The sequence below is a fragment of the Trachypithecus francoisi genome, unplaced genomic scaffold, assembly GCF_009764315.1.
Source record: "Trachypithecus francoisi isolate TF-2019V2 unplaced genomic scaffold, Tfra_2.0 Lachesis_group3, whole genome shotgun sequence".
In the NCBI taxonomy this organism is placed as follows: domain Eukaryota; kingdom Metazoa; phylum Chordata; class Mammalia; order Primates; family Cercopithecidae; genus Trachypithecus; species Trachypithecus francoisi.
The window spans coordinates 58,264,329-58,286,285 of record NW_022681468.1 but is presented as its reverse complement, the minus strand read 5'-3'; the positions used below and the strand labels follow the sequence as shown (position 1 = coordinate 58,286,285).

The 21,957-nt window shown below is 34.7% G+C and overlaps 1 protein-coding gene across 1 annotated transcript in view; it reads right to left on the bottom strand.

Moving 5' to 3' along the window:
* MDGA2 (MAM domain containing glycosylphosphatidylinositol anchor 2) overlaps positions 1–21,957 on the bottom strand; it is a 297,455-nt gene that overhangs the window by 260,697 nt on the left and 14,801 nt on the right. The gene's annotated exons all lie outside the window — the stretch shown is intronic.

The following is a 21,957-nucleotide window of genomic DNA, read 5'->3' as shown; positions in this document are numbered from 1 at the left end:
AAATCATTGTCATTTTGTTCTAGTATTTTACTTTTTATTTCATAAATATCAGCTTTTTAAAACTGTAAGGCTTTGCTTAAGAAACCAGAGACATTAGGATTTATCAAGCTTCAGTGTAAATCATGTCCTTGAGTAAAAACTCATATAGGAAAAACATAAACATATTTTTGTCTATTAAAATATTTTAAGGAAAATATCTCATATTGGATGAATCATTTGCTAATTTGGGGGTATACAAAGAGTAACGTAAAACATTCTAGGTTAGTCATTCTCTTTTTATAGGTTTCCATAGCTGCCCCTGTCAATTTTTTCTTCATATTACCTTGTATATTAGCCAGGCTACCACTATGACTCTTCAGCCAGATGAAAAGTGTCATGATTGCATTCTCTGAAGTATTATATAATGTGATAGCTAAGTGGTAAGAGTACAAATTCCAGAGAAAGGTACCTGGGTTCCAGTCTTGACTCTGCCATTTAATACCTGTGTGAACTTGACTCTGCCATTTAATACCTGTGTGAACTTGACTCTGCCATTTAATACCTATGTGAACTTGAGTAAGTTCTTTGTCTTCAGTTGAGGGTCTCAATTTTCCATTGTTGAAATGGGGAAAATAATTGTAAATATCTTGCAGCATTTAGATAATTTAATATGCATAATCTAAAGCCCTTTCAATAATAGCTAATACAAAGGATGCACAAAGTGATAGATAGATAGATAGATAGATAGATAGATAGATAGATAGATGATAGATAGATAGAAAGAATTGGTCCTGGAGAGGCACGGCAAAGTTGAATGACAAGAAAAATAAGAGAATAGAGAAAGAAAGCGAAAGAAAGGAAGGGAAAGGGGAGCAAAAAGTCTGTGTTTTCTATTTTCCAAAATCATAACCTCTTAATAGAATTTCAATAACTGCAACATAGAAAGTCTATTTTAGAAAATACCTTTGAGAAAAAGGAATTCTTCCTATGTCCCCATAAGCACCTCTTCTCCTGGCAAACAAAGTTTTCTTGGACTGAGCAACAGACATTTCAGTGGGTCCAAGAGAGGAATAACTGGCCTCTTGACCCCCACACCAAATCCCAAACATTTGGATATTCAAGATCATAGGAGATCAGTTCGTCCCTTCCTATTTGAGCTCACTGAGTGTGGCTGCCTATCTAGACAAGGACATAGTCATCTCATGGAAAAGACTCCCATGTTCCAGGGAAACAGCTCCCAGTTCACAGTGGTGGAATGCAGGGAGCAGAGAGACAAGCTAGCACTAAAACGTGCCAGAACAATAGGAATGAGAGAAGTCTCAGGAAATATATGCCTGCCAAAGAATTCAGATCTCATGCTCCAGGCCTTGGTACAACAGCATCTCCTAGATTTAAATTAAGTGGGAATTCCAAATTGATAAAGTTTTCTGAGGTTATGGCAGAATAGGGAGTTGAAAGAAAAAATAACATTGAATTATGAAATAGTAGAGACAGATACATATTTTTCAAACCCAAGTTTGTATACTGGGGTTCATGCCCACTAAAAATTGTAGTGATTCAGTTTCTCATGACGTATTCTGGGTGTGTGATGCAAATATTTAATTTGGGAGTTAACTAAGAATACATTATATAGAAAGAAAATACTATTTTAGCAGAAGTCATTGACTTCTTAGGTGCTTTGTTTTTGTTGCTACCTAACATAATAGGTAAATATGAAGATAAGCATCTTTTTTAAAATCTGAAAGCAGGATACAGTGTTAATCATCTTTACATTCTTACAGACTTTGACTCTCTGTAGATCTGGAGCATTTACTTATGAAAAAGGAACCCAGCTTTCCATCCAGACTCTGAGCAAATTATAAAGCAGTTAACAACTGTTCAAACCTGCCAGTTGCCTTGAATTAGAGATATTCTAACTTAAGCTCAAGACTGTTTTTTTTGAACGGAAATAATCTAAGTATTATAGAGTAACCTAATTCACAGAGAACATTGTGAGGAAGGAGAAACACGCGTGTGCGCACACACACACAAATAAATAAATAATAATTTTAAAAAACAGAAAAAACTCCAATTTTAAAATGCTCAGGTTGGAAGTATCTGCTTAGTTTGAATCCCCTTAAAAGCACAGCAGTTCATTTGGGCTGGGATCACAGGAAACATTGAAGAAGCAGAAAAGGGCAAACCAAAGAAGGAAGAAAAGCCAGTAAAGGGGCACTAATGAGCAGGTTATCACTGTGGGAAACTTGGCTCCCTGCTGCTAGGAACCCTCTGAGAGACCAAGTGGAGGGCACCTCAAAGCTCTCTATCTAAAGAACAAGGAGCCTGACTCAGGTGTTTATCTGTCAACTCTTGCTCCTCATTAATTGGGCCTTAACTTTCCCATCTCATGCTCTGGCTGAACACATTCCTGCATTCAATGAAAGTTGCTAGATAGAATAATAAATACGCAATCTGTCCAAAGAAACTGCAGTAACCTCCAGGTCAGGACAGGAGGAAAGGCAAGACACCTACAGTGTCTGCTATGACTTTGTTTCCATGTAAATCCAGTGATCAACGAGTGGCTGCATGGAGACAATGTGTAAAGGGTAAAGAAAGAACAAGGAAGGAGTAGGTGGTAAGTGAAAGCACCCTTATGAATCAAGATATAGGTGAAAAATGAAATAATGAGAGCACAGTATGAATTTAAGAGAGACGAGGTAAAAATACACAATTAACTTTTTGCTTCTGTTCCGTGACTCTACATTATTTAAATCATAGAACATATACAGATGCTAAACAAATTAAATCCAGCTTGTATGTAGAGAAACATGCTTAAACTGTGCTTACAGATTCAAGGAACAGAAAAATATTTCTCTTGGAAGAACTAGTCATTTCACTGCAATGAAGATATCACTGTATTTTCATACATTTCATTGAAATTCATTTTCAACATGTATTTCATTGAATAGAAGTAGCAGTGAATGTTTCACAAAATAAAGATGAGATAATATATTAGAAGTTGATATGAAAACTCAAAATAATCTACCCATTTATGTGGAGTTATTATTCAAATACTATCATTCACATATTGATTGATTCTCATTAAGCCCAAGATTGGTATCATGCTGGGAAATTCTATTTAAAATGATGCTCTAGGAAATAACAATATTTGAAATTGTATTCATAGACAGTTTTTAATGTAGGAGTAAACTTTTGCTACAAATATTGAAGCCAACATGCATTTCTCATTACTTTAATATTCACAGGACAGACATTTATGGAAATGATTGCGAAGGCAGAGTAACTGTTTCTTTTTTGAAAATTATATAACTTTTAGGAAGAGACGTGATTCATATGACCATGGGTCCTAAATGAGAGATCCCCTAGATGGATTTTGTTTGCCTGACACAGTATCTATTGTTGTTGTTATCATGAGTGAATGAATGCCTTTAGGCATTGCTTGTTCTCCCTAGTACAATACATTTCCTATCCACTCATTCAGAAGTATTTCTACAGCATCTACTATGTGTCCAGCCCTGTGACAGTAAGCTGTGAGGTATCAGCGAACAAAAGAGTCAAAGAATCCCTGCAGTCAGAAGCTTACAACTTAACAAGAAGAGAAACAGCACACTCCGCATGACTCTCCTTGTCTTAACTGACTTTGTATGTTTACTTCACCTGCCTGTTCTCTAAAGTCATATGCATTTATCATGCTTGACTGGGACGTTTATGTCATCAGAGCACAGCGAGCAAAGAAAATTGCCAAAAGGTACATTCTTCAGTAAATTAAGACTTTAGGAAATACAGTAAGTGACACTTATGCTGGAATATAATCACTAAACAATGCAAGTAGAAAAGCTAGAGAAATAGAACTTGTGTTCTAAGGGGAGCAAAAGTCAATGAAGCAAAAAAGATGATCCCCGTGTATAAGCTATACCAATAGTTGGGGTACTAGTACCTAGCAGCTTGAAAGGTCTTTATAAACATTGACAAGGTATGGTGAAGAAAAAAGTTAGCACAGCACATATCTCCTTCCCTTGATCAACAGTCCTTTACTGTTCTTTCCAACAGGTGAGGCCCTGGCAAACTTGGTCTCATTCAAATTGACAGGAAGCTGAGTATTCATTTGCTGCAGAATCCCAGAGGGTCATCTCTCATAGAGAGATAAATCCAAGCTAAGCATTTCCAACTGAAGTATTTGTTGTCCATAAAATTTTCTTATTATTAATGGAAAACACCAGAATTTTAAGCACAGTACTAGATTGTAAAGACACTTTCATCACAAGATCAGTAAAGAATGAACTTTCTATTTCTTCTGCCTGGAATTTTCTTCCAGTGCTTGTCCACTCATTAAACCAGTCATCAGGAAATTTATCATGCTCAAATAACAATAACAATTCTTCCCTAAAATTTCCAGCTTTTGTCCAGACCAACTGAGTTGCTTCTTTCTTTGTGTGAGAATAGTTGTTTATGATACCCCCTCATTAGAACATTTGCCCCTATGCTTTCACTGTGAGATATTTAGGAATAGGACATCAGAGTAAAAAGGGTAGTGTTTTTCATCTTTGTACCACCAGCACCCAGAAGAATATCTGACAAAGAATAGGTGCTCGATAAAGTTTTACTGAATAAAAGAAAGTTGAATTTAAAAATTAGTAAACTGAAACTCCACCTAAGCTCTGAATATTCATCAAACTTAATTTAAAATGATCAAAAGGCCAGGCATGATGACTCACACTTGTAATCCCATACTTTGGGAGGCCGAGGCGGGAGTAACACTTGAGGTCAGGAGTTCAAGACCATCCTGGCCAACTTGGCAAAAATATGCCTCTACTAAAAATACAAAGATTAGCCAGGTGTGGTGGCACAGATCTGTAGTCCCAGCTACTTGGGAGGCTGAGGCACAAGAATTGTTAGGACCCAGGAGATGGAGGCTGCAATGAACTGAGATTGGGCCACTGCACTCGAGCCTAGGGAGACAGCGAGATTTGGTTTCAAAAACTAAATAAAATAAAATAATCAAAAAACCTACCAACTGTGAAATAATGTGACAGATGATAAAAATTTCATGAGCCATTTATTGACAAATTCTAGTTATGACAACTTGCAAATTCTTTCACTGTTCTACCCACTTAAACTTATCTATGTTTTATATTACTAACAAGGAGATGACAAAGCATTTATCTATCAAAATGTAATGCACCACTCACAAAAAAATAAACACAGCATATTGTTTGCACTCCTTTGTACTTATTTGTTCAGTTATACTATCGAACATTATTTTTAATAAACCATGTAACTCAGCCAAATGCTGACTCTGAAACCAAAATAAAGGCTACATGGCCTTTTTCACAAGAGGGCTAGTATGTACGTACTTTAATAGGGATTTAGCAAATTAGTCAAGATTTAAAGCTCTTTTCTGAGTTTGAAATAGCAACAGCAGAAGCGATAAAGGCATCACCTCTAAGACCATCTGGTGTTGATCTCATAGCTATAGTTTTTACTTTTTCATTTTGTACCATATGGAAAGGTACTCTCCTATTGGGAAAAAGATTTTGTCTGAAAAAGATTAGTTTTCTTTCTCATAATCCATTCTGGGGACACTTTATCACAGTGTAATATTTTGAGCACCTTTATGACTCTGTAATTTTATTTTATAGAAATTTTGACTAACATTTATTTATAGCCAATCTTAAAGAATAATGTTGAATAAATTTAACTCTGCTGGGCCTCTGTTTGCTCTTCTAAAAAATAAGAAAATTCTGTTAAATAATTTCTAAAGGATTGCTTAGAGCAAGTTTTTATCATGATTAGGAAAACACCTGGGCATATAGCCTCTATATCTATGATATATCTATGTTTGGCTACTCAAATGTCTACGTTGGTTCCATGATATGGCAAAGATTAAAAATCACATCAGGAGCTTAATTAGATAGGCCAACGATTACTACCAAATAAACTCATTGTCAATTTAGAGATGTACATATGTTCTATTTTAAGAAAAAATGTTAATTCAATATATATTTATTAAGTACCAATTGCATACCAGGCATTGAGGATGTTAGAAAAAAAAAAAACAGGCCAAAATCCTGCTCTTGTGGAGTCTGTAATTAGATGGAGACAATTACAGCCCTTAAAATATCCTAGACATTCTCCAAAAGCTTTGCATATATTAACTCACTTAATTATAGGAGGTAGGTACTATTATTACTTTATTTTACTTTTTACCAAACTTGAGAAACCATTTAGAAACACTTTTGATAACCCCTAAGTCACACAGCTAGTGAAAGGTGAAGCCAGGATTCTATTCTAGGGAGCCTGGCTTAAGATGAATGTAAAGGGCTGTAAACTCTAATGCAAAATAAACAGAGTTCATAATTTCCAAGTTTGATTGAATATTTGATGATATTTTGGCTAGGAGGAGAATTAGTGCTGCCTCTCTAACAGAAAGAAGGAATAACATTGATGTCCTCTAGCGTATTATGAAAAAATTGGATAGAGTAAAAACAAACTTGATCTGCTAGTCAGAATTCTAGAAATATTCACCCTCCAAAAAAGAAGTTGAAAAGGATTTGTGAACCACATAAGTCATAATTACAAAGCCTAAGTTCTGAAATATCTGTGGAAGAGGTTCTTAAGCCATTGCTCTGGATGTCTTCACATCTCACACATAAAAAAAAAACGTTTTAATTGGCTCAGTGATTTAAATTCTCAGAATCTAAGAGGTAATGAGGAGAAATTTAAAATGGAAAGACTTCTTGAGGCAGGAAAATGGAGAGCAACAGTTGCAGTTGGTAATCCACAAGCAAGAAAAGGGTAAAATAAACAACTATCTAATATAGAATAGTAAATGGGGTCACAAAGAACAATATTAACCTAGCTTCCATATGTTTCAACTATCATCCCAAAATGCCAGGTTAAAAAAGATAAGAGGCAATACACTAGAGCAGCTAGATGTTGGTAATAATGTGAAGATTTTGAGATACAAAAATTTCATAGTTTTCCGTAGAAGAGCTTGACAAGGATGCAGATTGTCTGACTGCAGAGCTCATGCTCTTACTCTCTGCTCAGGCTAACTGTATCATGGATGTATAATATGAACAATGAATGGGCTAAGTTGAAAGGACAGAGATGAGGAACCTGGAATGCAGAACAATGGCAAAGTTTATTCAACACTAAAAAAAGTGGGGGAAGGAAAGAAAAAGACAGAAATGGGGAGAGAAGAGAAAGAGTGAGTTCAGCTCTCACTTATAAGCAAGAGCATGAAGTGTTTGATTTTCTGTTCCTCATTAGTTTGCTGAAGATAGTGGCTTTAAACTCCATCCATGTCCCAGCAAAGAACATCTTGTTCCTTTTTATGGCTGCATAGTATTCCGTGGTATATATGTACCACATTTGCTTTATCCTGCCTATCACTGATGGGCATTTGGGTTGATTCCATGTCTTTGCTATTGTAAACAGTGCTGCGATGAACATATGCATGCATATATCTTTATAATAGAATGATTTATATTCCTTTGGGTATATACCCAGTAATGGGATTATTGGGTCAAGTGATATTTCTGTTTCTACATCTTTGAGGAATGCCAACACTGTCTTGCCACAATGGTTGAACTAATTTACATTCCCACCAACAGTGTAAAAACGTTCCTAATTCTCCACAGCCTCACCAGCATCAGTTGTTTCTTGACTTTTTAATAATCATCATTCTGACTGCCATGAGGTGGTATCTCATTGTGGTTTTGATTTGCATTTCTCTAGTATCAGTGATGTTGAGCTTTTTTTCATATGTTTGTTGGCTGCATAAATATCTTTTGAGAAGTGTCTGTTCATGTCCTTTGCTAACTTTTTAATGGGGATATTTTTCTCTTGTAAATTTGCTTAAATTCCTTGTAGATTCTGGATATCCACTGACCCCACAGAAATATAAACAACGATCAGAGAATACTATAAACACCTCCATTAAAATAAACTAGAAAGGCCGGGCGCGGTGGCTCAAGCCTGTAATCCCAGCACTTTGGGAGGCCGAGGCGGGTGGATCACGAGGTCAGGAGATCGAGACCCTCCTGGCTAACACGGTGAAACCCCGTCTCTACTAAAAAATACAAAAAACTAGCCGGGCGCAGTGGCGGGCGCCTGTAGTCCCAGCTACTCGGGAGGCTGAGGCAGGAGAATGGCGTGAACCCGGGAGGCGGAGCTTGCAGTGAGCTGAGATCCGGCCACTGCACTCCAGCCTGGGCGACAGAGCGAGACTCCGTTTCAAAAAAAAAAAAAAAAAAAACTAGAAAATCTAGAAGAAATTAATAAATTCCTAGACACACACACCCTTCCAAGTTGAATCCCTGAATAGACCAATAACAAGCTCTGAAATTGAGGCAGTAATAAATAGCCTACCAACAACAACAATAAAAAAAGCCAACAACCAGACGGATTTACTGAAACTATTCCAAACAATTGAAAAGGAGGGACTCCTCCCTAACTCACTTTATGAGGCCAGCATGATCCTAGTACCAAAACCTGGCAGAGATACAACAAAAAAAGGAAACTGCAGGCCAATATCTCTGATGAACATCCATGCGAATATCCTCAATAAAATACTGGCAATCTGAATTCAGCAGTACATCAAAAACCTTATCCACCACGATCAAGTTAGCTTCAACTTGCAAGGTTGGTTCAACATACATAAATCAATAAATGGAATTCATCACATAAACAGAACTAAAGACAAAAACCACTTGATTATCTCAATAGACACCGAAAAGGCCTTTGATAAAATTCAACATCCCTTCATGTTAAAAACTCTCAATAAACTATGTATTGATGGAACATATCCCAAAATAATAAGAGCCATTTATGAAAAACTCACAGCCAATATCATACCGAATGGGCAAAAGCTGGAAGCATTCCCCTTGAAAATTAGCACAAGACAAGAATGCCATCTCTCACCAATCCTAATTAAAATAGTGCTGGAACTTCTGGCCAGGGCAGTCAGGTAAGATAAAGAAATAAAGGGTATTCAAATAGAAAGAGAGGAAGTCAAATTGTATCTCTTTGGAGATGACATGATCCTATATCTAGAAAACCCCATCATCTCACCCCTAAAGCTTCTTCCTTTTTTTTTTTTTTTTTTTTGAGACAGAGTCTCGCTCTGTCGCCCAGGCTGGAGTGCAGTGGCCGGATCTCAGCTCACTGCAAGCTCCGCCTCCCGGGTTTACGCCATTCTCCTGCCTCAGCCTCCCGAGTAGCTGGGACTACAGGCGCCCGCCAACTCACTGGGCTAGTTTTTTGTATTTTTCAGTAGAGATGGGGTTTCACCATGTTAGCCAGGATGGTCTTGATCTCCTGACCTCGTGATCCACCCGTCTCGGCCTCCCAAAGTGCTAAAAATGGACTAAAGATTTAAATATAAAACCTGAAATTATAAAACTATTATAAGAAAACACAGGGGACAAGATTCATTCCATTAATCTTGGGAATTATTTCATAGATATGACACAATAAGTATAGACAATAACAATAAAAATAAACAAGTGGGACCACATCAAAAAACAAACAAACAAACAAACAAACAAAAAAACAAAAAAAAAACTTCTGCACAGAAGAAAAAAAAAAAGAGAGAGAGAGAGAGAGTGAAAAGACAGCCTATTAAGTGGGAGAAAAAAATTGCAAACCATATATCCAATTGAGATTAATCTAAAAATATTTAAAGAAATCCCAAAACTCAATAGCAAAAAACAAACAAACAAAAAACAAATAACCTGATTCAAAAATGGGATAAAAATTTGAACAGACATCCTCCAAAGAAGACACACAAATGGATAAATACATGAACAAATGCTCAGTGTTACAAATTATTAAGGAAATGCAAATCAAAATCATAATAAGATGCCAACCCACACCTGTCAGGATAACTACTACTTTTAAAGAAAGACAATAAGTGTCAGCAAGAATGTGAAGAAATTGGAAGCTTTGTGCAATGCAAAATGGTGCAGCTGCAATGGAAAACAATGTAGAGGTTCCTCAAAATATTAAAACTGTGTCTACCATATGAACCAGTAATCCTACTTCCAGGACTGCTTATTTTTCCAAAAGAAATGAAATCAGGATCTCAAAGACATATTAGGATTCCTATATTCACTGCAGCTCTCTTCACTATAGTCATGAGGTGCACACAACCTAAATGTGCATCAACTGATGAATGAATATAGAAAATGTGGTATGTACATATAATGGAATATTATTCAGCCTTAAAAAATAATCAAAGTCTGCAGCAAGTGACAAAATAGATGAGCCTTCAGAACATTATTCTAAGTGAAATGAGCCACAAAGACAAATACTGCATGATTGCATTTATATAAGGTACCTAAAGTAGTCAAATTCATACAATCACAGAATCAAAGGATGGAAACGTGGCTATCAGGGGTTGGGTGAGGAGGGAAATGGGGAATTACTAATCAACAGGTATAAAGTTTAAGTCAAGCAAGAAGCATAAGCTCTAGAGATCTGTGGTACAACATTGTAATTATAGTCAACAATAATGTCCTGTGCACTTAAAACTTTAGAAGCATATATTTCATGTTGAGTTCTTACTGCAATTAATAAAATAAATTTTAAAAACCATATTTTAAAAAATAAATGTGCCAAGGAGACGGATTTAGTTCCAAGTTTTGCATGCAGTTAGAAGTCAATTTAATGAACTGAATTGCAAAGCCATAAAAAAGTGTTTTACCTGAATAAAATGACAATTTTAAACTACAGAACTTGTAGTAGGTGTCACTACTTATTGACTTACCATAAATACTTAATGCTGCTTAGTACTGTTATTACAGATCTAATTTCAACAAGAGCCAATTCAAGCCTAACTATTCAACTAGCTACATTTCTTATCAGGGATTTCAGACACTCAGAGCAGATTGTTGCCATGTTCTAGGACAATGCTGCTACGTGATAAAGGAGGTATTTATTTTTTGAATAAGATAATACTGTAATGGAATACATATAGAAGAACTAAATAGGTTACTACACAAAATGGAATATTGTTTAAGGAAATATTAAAAAGCAATAAAACCTTTTTAATACTATTTTTAAATGAAAGATAAAACATTTGGCTCACCTCTGAATTCACTTCCTTTCTATCAATATTTTACTTCTCGAAGCTACTGAAAATACAGCTTTCAAATTCTAGTTCTGGTATTTTCAATATAGATTTTGGCACCATCACATTTCTCTTTTTTATATGATTAATGAGCTACTAAAATATCTTTGTAGAGCAGAAACAAAAATACCAATTGTTTTCAATATAGAATTATTTTAATTTATGTTTTCCAAGTTCTTAATGTCTGTCTGTGTTGATTTGCCTATTTAACTCTCCAATGACTTGAAAGTTAGACCCATATTATATATGCTTTTTTGGAAAAAACAAAAAAACAAACAAAACAACAAGGTCTTTCACTCTGTTGTTCAGTCTGGAGTGCAGTGGAGTGATCAGAGCTCACTGCAGCCTCAACCTGGCAGGCTCAAGTGATTCCCTTGCCTCCGCCTCCCAAGTAGCTGGGATAACAGGCATGCACCACCATACCTGGATAATTTTTTAAAATATTTTTCACAGAAATGAGGTCTCACTATATTGCCAGGCTGGTCTCAAACTCCTGGCCTTGAGCAATCCTCCCGCTTCTGCCTCCCAAAGCAGAGATTGGGATTACAGGTGTGAGCCACCATGTCCAGCCTACATAATATCTTTTTTTTGTTTGTTTGTTTTTTGAAATGGAGTCTTGCTCTGTCTCCCAGGCTGGAGTGCAGTGGTGCAATTTCGGTTCACTGAAAGCTCCGCCTCCCGGGTTCACGGTTCACGCCATCCTCCTGCCTCAGCCTCCCCAGTAGCTGGGCCTACAGGCACCCACCACCACTCCCGGCTAGTTTTTTGTATTTTTAGTAGAGATGGGGTTTCACCGTGTTAGCCAGGATGGTCTTGATCTCCTGGTCTCGTGATCTGCCCACGTGGGCCTCCCAAAGTGCTAGGATTACAGGCGTGAGTCACTGGATCCAGCCCTATATATTCTTTAACTGTGGATCTATATGCATACAATAATGCTTTATTAAACGTGTATTCATAGCTAACATTTTGCTTAAACACACAATATTTAGTGTGCAGACCATGCATATTCACTGAATATTTGAATTCCTTAAAATGCAGTATCTTTGTACAGTTCACAGTATCATAATTTTATATGGCTATCACATCAGATTGCTTTTTACTGATGATTCCAAAATGAACAAACAAAGCCACAAACATTACAGCTTTCTTCACATTGAACTAATTTAAATTTGAAAGACAATATGCAGGAAGGCAGGACTTTATTAAGTATTCCTGATCAAGGGAATTAGAAAGACGTATTAAGAATATAAGGAATTTAGTCTCTGCTCCTCCTGTTTTCCGCTTCAAGACAATTGTCTTTGTAGATTAAATCCCAGAAAAATAAAGAATCCATATTACCTGCTTGCTTTTCCAATAGTTTTGTTTATGTCTTTTCTGTGGTGCCTAATATTTTCTCTCTTCACTTTGGACATAGGTATTTTAATTTGCACTTAATATGTGACGATCATTTTGAAGGACTCTCATCTACGGTTACCTGTTAAATCAAGCTGTATAAAATTACCTCTATTTGGTCATTTTAGAACTATAAACATGCCAGCAAAACAAAGAAAATGGGTTTTGATGAATTTTCTAAAACGATACAACACTACCCAGTGATGCTTCATCGGGAAGACTATAAATCCTACCTTTTCCTTGGTTGAGTACAATGTCACCATACCAAATCAAAGTAAAAAATTTAAAGAGTAGCTTCTTAAAGTAAAAACGTAAAGAGGATCTTCAATTGTCACACCTATTTGTGCCCAAAATCTAATACCTTGTTTCTTGATAATTTCCATGCTTATGAAACCAAGGCAATAGGTACAAAGAACATGAGGGCAAGGTTCCAATAAAAAAAATTCCTATGACACAGGGTGCCTATCAAAAATCAATACTGCTGACTATCTGCAGATTTATTGGATAGAATATGATTGAAAATGCAGTCCATAAATGATTAAATAGTAGAATAGAGCAACTTAAGCAGAATGACTAAAAGGAGGTAGAAGACAGAAATACCTTTGAAAATATGAACGAAAGTATATTACTAAACAACTGGACATACCTATTTTCTTCAGCAACAGAACAGTAGCAAGAAGAGTATGTTGTTATTAAGAAAAAAATAAATATAAAGGTGGCTCTTAGAAGAGACTTTGCAGAAACTGGAAATTGAGGGAACCCCTGAAACTACTGTGATGCTTTGAAAATAGTTGCCACAACTACAGACCAAAAGTACACACTGCATCCAGATGTACAGTAAAAGGTTGATGCTAATATATCTCTGATACTCCGCCTGTTCACTATTGCCCAGCGTACCAATCTTCTCTCCTATTAGTCCCTATAACAATGGACTGGATACACTATCCCTGCAATATGGACTACCACATAGAGTCATTTTTTTCTGATCTAATTAAAAGCTCTATGTAAACCAACATGGATGTTTTAAATCATGCCTAGTTGTGGTACACATGCGGGCTACGTTTAGCTATAACGCATTATTAAATCCTATGAGTGTAGCTAACGTCAGAAAACGTTTTGAAAGCACAAATATTTTAGCATGAAGATTTAACAAAAATGTGTTTCGTTATATCTGAATATCAGAGTGGAAAAACCCACTCATTTATGACTGAGCCAAAGGCAAGCTGTTTGCATTTTGCCTTGTCTATAACTTGGAAATGTATCCTATAAGTGTTCTTTGGAGAGATAAAAACCAGTTTCTATTTTCCTACTAAAACATTTTTTAAAATTGTATTTACCTGGCACTGATTAGTACACTTGGTCTTCAGACACAACAAGACCATGTTTAGGTTTCTTCATTAAGAAATTAAACATAGAATATTCCAAAAAGGCTTTAGAAAATTCAGCAGAACTAATGTAATAAACATACTGTAACATGCATAATAATAATATAATGTACCTTTAATGGATATACAATTTTTATATTTACTTATTTTGCCAACTATTGACAAAATTTTGGAATTTAGCTATGATTTAATATTAGTTCTGAAATATGCATTTTAGTAGATAGATTCTATCATTAATACTTTTCACTATATAAGAGGGAAAATGGAAAATTGATGAGCTAGATGATATTTTAGAAAGCCTCTTTGCTTTTTTCATAAAGGATATTTTCAGTACACCCACTACCACCACCATAACTAAGCGCCTACTATTTGCCAGGCACTATAAACATATAATTTAATTTTATCTTCACAATATCTGTAATGAGGTACAAATCTAAGGAAACTGGTACTCTAAATGACTTACAGCTTGGAGAATAACAGTGGCTAGGTGTGCATCTTCTCTTAAGTTAGGATAAAATCTTCCTGACAGTGACTTTTTCTACCAGAAATATTGATAGCACAAATATTTGCAAAGATTCACTCAAATATGTGCATTAGGTCAAGAAATAACTTGCCAGTTAATTTTTAAGAAATAATCATGTAAGTCCCATGTATAAAAGGATAACAGCACAATCAGGTAATAATCTTCTCAAATTCCGTACAACTGAACTTTGCTTGCATGTACCTTTGGGCTCAAGGGCAGCTGTGTACTTATGGGCTGCATCTACTCCTTTGTAGCAATCTCATTTCCTCTGTGTTTTGTTATTGTTGTTATTGTCATTATTTTGCTAAATAAATGTAAATTTTTATTGTGAGCGTTCTCTTCCCAACATTATGTTACCTACCCGAGAACACCTCATAAACATGATTTAGCAGAAAGCAAATTCAAAGAGTTGAAGGAATTGATCATAAGAGAACCAGAATCCACATCCAGCTCTTGTTCAATAATGCTTCTTTAGGTAGAGTTGTTTAAGGCTCCATATCCACCTGCATTAACAATTGACATTAAGACTTGTATCTTATAAGGAGGTAGGCTGGACAGTTGATTAGTTCATTGAGTGACCAATTGTTTTGTTTTGGGGGAACTATTGGGTTTCCCAGGATGTGGGACTTCCACTAAGTCCAAGGCAAATTGGGATGGTTGCTCTGCCTAAAGATGACATTTTGACATAATCTATCCTAGTATTCGGAGTGAATAAGCAATATGACTGGCTACCTGCACTTAAGAAAATAATATTTTGTATTTTATTGGATCTCCTTTGTTAGAGTCAGTAACCTATAAAAGCAAATTGTCAGTAAATGATCATGGAGCTATTCCAAGCCAGAAGTTATATGTGGCTAGCTCCAAAACCATGAAGAAATTGTACAATTCATTTCTACCAAATGAATTATTGTCTATGATAATGCAATTCTTAGTATTTCATTAGACCAGTAAAATTCTGAAAAGAACCAAGCTGTGGTCTGGAAATCCATAATCTAGGAACAGTTTGAAAATTAAAAATTAATTGTTTTTAGTAGTATAAAAATCCTATTACTTTATTTTAGCATATCCTCAACCCAATCTACTGAAACAAATATAAAATACATGGTCTGAGCTTTTGCAAGATTTTCTCATGAAAAACTATTTTAAATTTTGAATTATAATTATAATCTAAGAGCATATTAAAAATAATAAATACTTAAAGTTAGAAAAATATAATCAATGAATATCCTAGATGTTTGCTAAAATACAGATTATTGGATATGGTCCAAAGTATTTCTATTGTGAGATGGCTTTTAGTGTTGCCTTTTATTCAACTAAGGTTGTTTATTGTATCTGGATTATGATATCTTCTGGGAGAGTTACTAGTTTATGGGGTATATTTATGTATGAACCCATAGTTTCAAGATACATTTGAATAAAGAAATACAAAAATTTCGTTGCTAGGACAACAAAATGCACAGGTGTAGGGAGATCCCAGCAACATGTAAACTTCCTTTTATGACAGTAATAGAATTTTGAAAAATCTGGATCATCTTATTGCTCTATATACTGCCTTAGTAAAACCAAAGTTGAAACCTCACAATGACCATTGCTTCTGTTTAAGATGTGCTGACTTATCATCATCTATATTTTTCATCTCTGAAGTTACATTAGTGAAAATAAGTCATATATATGCTTGATTACCTCAGGAAATGACAGAGCACTGAAATGAAGAATCTGTTGAATATCAACAACCTTGAAGTTTCTTCATTTCCTAACAAACCACTATCAACTTCATAAAGAATATTTTGTATTTATGTTAAACATTTGTTCTCCTAATAGGTTAGATATCAATATACTTACAATACGAATCATTTCCATAGATTGTAGTGGGAAATACTAATATCTGACATATGCAGTGACAAAAGTCATCCATAAAATGATTGTGAACTTATTTCAAGATTAATCATCAATGATTGAAGCTATACACTGTAGGCAGAATAATGCTCTCCCCAAAAGATGCCCATGTGTTATTATTTTTGAAAACAAAAAATGTTTTCTTCATTTTTAAGAAGGTGAAAAATAAGTTTAGATAAGCTAAACTTAGTAGTAACATCCTAAAAGATTTAGGAACCAAAATTTAAACCTTAGACTTTTGAATGCTAAAACTTATGCAAAAGAGCTATAGGGAACATCTTATTCTCTATATCTACAATATTCTAATAACATTTATTGTGTTCCATTATTGGTCATAGCAGTAAACACTGTTGTTCAGATAACCTGGATTGTTATCTATGATAAATACTATTAAAGCACCCATATTTCCAATATTTTAGAGCGTGAAAGGTGAAAAGTCCAATGTTTTTTCTTCCATTTCCCATATTAACTTTGCCCTCACTGAAAAAGAGACTCAAGGAAAAAAAATCCAAGAATAATGCACAAGTTCACTGACTTATCATTTATGTCTCTGCTGTAATCGTTTGACCATGCTTTTAAAAATTCATGATGTATTACAGGAGAGATATCTGTCTTTCCCTAATATTTTATCTTACCTTCTTCCTTTAGAGTTGCATTCTTCATATTTCCCGAAAGCTAAGAATACAGGGTCATAAATGCTATCAATAGAGTCACTTCTTTAATTTGAGTTCCCAGTGAGGAATAGGCTCTTTAACACATCTAACTCATTTTCTTGCTTTGATTTAGCATATATTATAAACTTATGTCTGAAATTTTAAGGAAAAGCAATCCTAAATGCAAAGTTCACATTCAGTAATTTGGGAGTATTATAGACTGAATTGTGTCCTTCCCTCCAAATTCATATCCCGAATCCTGTCTTCCAGTGTGACTGTATTTGAAGACAGGGCTTTTACAGAGAGGTAACCAAGGGTAAATTAGGTCCTAAGGATGGGACTCTAATCAAATACGGCCAGTGTCTATATTTGGGACACTAAAGGAAGGGACACTAGAGCTTTCTCTCTTTCCCTCCATGAAAGCACAGAGGAAAGGTTATGTGAAGACACAAGAAGAAAGCTGTCATCTTCAAGTCAAGAAGACAGCCTTCATGAGAAACCAACCCTGATGGCACTTTGATCTTAAACTTGTGGCCTCTAGACCTATGAGAATTTAAATTTCTACTGTTACAGTCTCTCTGCCTGTGGTGCTCTGCTATGGAAGCCCAAGCTGACTAACATAGGACATCATCATATGTATACCATCTATTTTCACAAATCTAAATAGTCCTTAAAAACTGTTATTGATGGTTAACTAGCATATCTAGATTCTAAATAAATGATTCTCTTGATTATCTAGATGCTATGAAGATCATCTAAACCCAAGAGGCTAGAAAAATTCATATGACTAAGGAAAATGGCTGATGTTAGTACTAAGGTGCAGGTTACAGCAAAATTTTTACTGCTACTTCCTCTTGCACTTACATTGGCTGTCTATGACCATAGGTGTAGCATATCACAAGACAAATTGTTTTTGTATTTCATTTCATGACCACAGTTATCAAAAATTCTATAACTAAAATATTTTCTTTTTCATAAGGCTTAAGTAAGTTAGTTAAATTCCTCTAAACATGAAGAGAACTATCATGAATAGATAACAGTATACAAAATGTTTTATACTGAAATTCACAACAATTGCTGGGCATTTATATTACAACTTCCCTAAGAGCTACATAAAATAATAAAAAGAGATAATAGTTGCCTAACATAGGAAACAAAGACGTTTCTTGACCTCTGTCTTCTTCCATGATAATTTATTGAGACAAAAAGAAAAATAAAAACAGAGTAGAAGAGAAAGGACAAAAAATTGAAGAATAAATGAGAGAGGGAAGGAGGAGAAAGATATGTATTTTCCCCCTATTTCTATAGCCAGTAATACTTTTATGGCTTGGTTCCTTGAATTAAATCCCATTTAAAGATGATATCTTAATTACATAATGTTTATAAATGTTAAGGTAGAGCAGACTAAATCAAAGGACTTATATAATTAGGCCAAATGAGCCACATCTATCCCTTTTTTATACACTTCATCATAACCTCTCAAGCAGGCAAAAAATATGTTTTTCATCCTAATATAGGTAACATACTTAATTCTTATTTGACTTTGAAATTGTGAGACATCAAGTCATTAAGTGCTTGAAATTCATTAAAATAAATAAAATTTGTTTTATCATAATTTCTATGTGTCCTAGTGTTGGTAACACACATAATATGAGAAACTTAAAATAATTTATACTCAGTTATCCTAATTATGATAATTTCAAAATATACCTATATTACCATCTAAACTTATAAATTTTAACAGGCTTATTTTAATAAACTATGAGAAATATAGCTACATTAAGAATTTACCAATCAAGGATCAAGGGAGTATATATTCATGACAATTTGAATTTATGCTCCCAGGTTAAATATATATATATACATGTTTTAAAAATAATTTATCAGTCAAGGGGTGATACCCCTTTTCATCCAAATATGAGTAGGGAAGCAACAAAAACAACTTCTAGACCCTCCCAAGCACTGTGTCAATTGATCAGAGTGCATGACAATAAATAAATAAATAAGTCACTTTATCTTTTATAAAATTCTATGAACTGTCTCAATAAATTTTAAGACAGCTAGATTAGGTGTGATACATAATGACACTACTGTGGCAGGAGACATTTTCATAGCATGCCAAACAAGAAACGGGAGCCAACAAATTAATTAACACTTTCTATGGCTGATATACAATTATGAGTTCCATCACAATGCTATTTCATAGTAGGAAAATTAAGAAACCACGTTATTGGTAATTCTACAGATGACATTGACTTTACCATGACACCTAGATACTGCCTTTCGAAGCAATTCTAGAAAATTAATTTCTATTCACAAAATGGAATGGACTCATGGAAACAGTAGGATAACAAAGACTACATATTACTACCATCCAAAGTAATTATTTAAATTTGTTTAAAGTGTATACATTGCCAGGTCACCCGCCAGAAAGTCTAATTCAGCAGGTATGGGATGGAGCCAGAAAACTTACTCTATGGTGTAACTGTTCCGCTGTAAGAACTTTTTAGAAATTTTTACTTCTATTATACATTATTTCCATCTTTACATCCTGTATCATTTGGGCATTGTGCAAATCAGGCCCATAGACTAATTGCAATTAAAAAGTTGATGTGAATGTGGAGATGTTCCAATGGCATTTTGTCTCTACCAAAAGTACATTTATTAGCCAATTATTTGACATTAATTGCAAGAATAATTTCTAAAGTAAAGTAAGACTTTTATAAACATATTGGCTTACAGAGAAGATTAACCAAACATATTACAATATTTATAAATTTCTCCTGTCATAAGGTACACATTTTCCTTGACATTCTGGAAACCAACAGTTTAAAATACGGTAATTTTACATACATCACTTAGAGATTCAAAACAGTAAGAATCACTAGGAGGAACTGACTTTCACATTGATTATAGCAATGGTAAGTTATATTCCTCTTTCACTATTAAAAGAGCAATGAAATATCTTGCATGCAATTATTTGTAGTTTACAGACCTATTTGCATGAGGATGTTCTAAGCTTAATTTATACCCTGTGTACTTTGAAAGCTACCTCAATAATTCCGCCTATTTGAAATTCACAAACTCTTCCAACTATGAGCACCACCAGATGGAAAAATTTCTGAAATGAACCCAGTTTGAACGTGTAAAGTATGAGGCATATGACATGTCTGATTACAGTTACTGAAGAGTTGAACGGATACTAGCTTATATTTTTAAACTCAATTACTTACCATAATTCTAATACTTATTTTGTAGTGAACATCAATCAACATTTTTTGAGACAATTTATAAAGGTGAATAATAGGTTTTTATGTTTGCCCAGTCTAGATACATATTAGCTGAAAAATAAAAAATGCAACATAAAGCTGAAAGGTTACATAAAATATCTCTAGTTATAGCACTACTGTGCCCTCCACAGAACAGGTATTCAAAGACTGTTTTCTGAGCCATTTTTTTTTTTTAATAATCACAGAAAAAAAGTCATCCAATTACTTTAGAAGATTTCAGAAATTCTACCACTTTTCCCAGTAATCTTCCCCTTTTGGCTATAAGGTATGAAGTCCTTATTTATTCCTAACAAAACAATCTGGCTGAGATTTAAGTTCATTTTCTCCATCTCTATGAAAACTAAGAAGAGCTGTCAGTCTCCTATTTAGAATAACTCTTCAAACATTGGAGTCAATCTAGTCCTCATTCCTTATGAGCTGTGGGACCTTGGAAAATGATAAAAATCACATCTACAAGATAAATATATTAAATATAATTTTATTGGTTATCTTTGTCTTTAAAGAATTTTTGTGTATGTCAATTTAGTTCATTCTCAAAACAATCCAATGAGGATGTTCCATTGCTGCAGGACAGTTCATTATGTGTCAGATGATAGAAAAAGACATGCCAAGAAAAATCTGTTTATGTTCCTGTAGTTATAAAAATAAACTGAGATAAAAAACACTAAAGACTTTAAAAATTAATAAGGCACTGCTAAAGTGCAAGGTGGTAACTTAAGTAATAATATATCTCAGTGTTTTTTTCTTCTTCATTCCAGAGTAATGCTTTTATTCATCCCATAGGTCATACTTTCATTTTATTTTTAATTTTCTCTCTGGATCATATATATTTCAAAAAAAATCAAAGAAGCTACAAAAAACAAAATTAGTTATAAGGCACAATGCATTTCATGCCAAGAAGAATAACATAATTACAACCAGTTCTTATATGTTAACCTGTTTATTCTTATTTCTCAATATCCAATTTCCCCTTTTTTAAGACAGATGATATTAACTTTTATAAGTCCCAAGTCCACTAAGATTTTATATTTCTATTTTTTTCTGCAACATAACTTCCATCAACTTTTTTTTTTTTTTTTTTTTTTGAGACAGAGTCTCGCTCTGTTGCCCAGGCTGGAGTGCAGTGGCACTATCTCGACTCACTGCAACCTCCGAATCCCAGGTTCATGCCATTCTCCTGCCTCAGCCTCCTGAGTAGCTGGGACTACAGGCACCCGCCACCATGCTCGGCTAATTTTTTTGTATTTTTAGTAGAGACGGAGTTTCACCTTGTTAGCCAGGATGGTCTCGATCTCCTGACCTCGTGATCTGCCCACCTCGGCCTCCCAAAGTGCTGGGATTACAGGCGTGAGCCACCATGCCCTGCCTCCGTCAACAATTTCCTATGATTATTGATAAAGTTTAATTTTCTCTCACTGTTCTTGTACTTTAATGACTTCTAACTGATATGAAATAGAGTATTCTCTAGTTTAAGACAATTTAAATCTTAGCCAAAATCAGTGTTCCTATCATTGCTGAACCATAGGAGGGTCCCAATAAGTTTGATGAATAGAAAAATTAGTGTATAAATGAATGAACATTTCGAAATCTTGGCAACTCAATGGAACGTATGTTGATGAACCAATGCCGTAGCTGACTTTTTAAAATATATTTTACAATAAAGTCCTAAGTTTAATCTTTTTACCAACTGAGTTGGTTGGATTTG